Here is a 411-nt window from a genome sequence, read left to right on the forward strand (position 1 = left end):
GAACGGGCATGCTTGGTAGTGTCAGGGGACGCAGAGAGCCGGGCTGGACTCTGGGGTCGTGGGGGGGACTGTGCTGAGCCCCTCTCGGGGCCTCGGTCTCCCCGAGGGACCCCAGGGGCTGAGCCAGGTGGAGGGTGAGGGCCAGCGCTGGGAGGGGGGGCTCTGGCCCCGGCAGGCGGTGAGGAGTGGAGGGGCTACCTGGACAGCTGTCCTGTTGGCTCTCAGAACGGGTACACCTGCCCGGTACATACAAATGAGGGCACAGGGTCCCGGCTTGTAAATGACGTGTCCGCCGTCTGCTTCCCCATCCTCACCCCAGCTCCCAGGCCCGAAAGTCCTCAGGGGAGTCCAGAGCCGGCAGGGGAGAGTAGGTGGGCTGGGTGCAGGGGCCCCAAGGCTTCTTACCAGCTG

Source organism: Bison bison, unplaced genomic scaffold (genome assembly GCF_000754665.1).
Source record: "Bison bison bison isolate TAMUID 2011002044 unplaced genomic scaffold, Bison_UMD1.0 scf7180017864080, whole genome shotgun sequence".
NCBI classification, from domain to species: domain Eukaryota; kingdom Metazoa; phylum Chordata; class Mammalia; order Artiodactyla; family Bovidae; genus Bison; species Bison bison.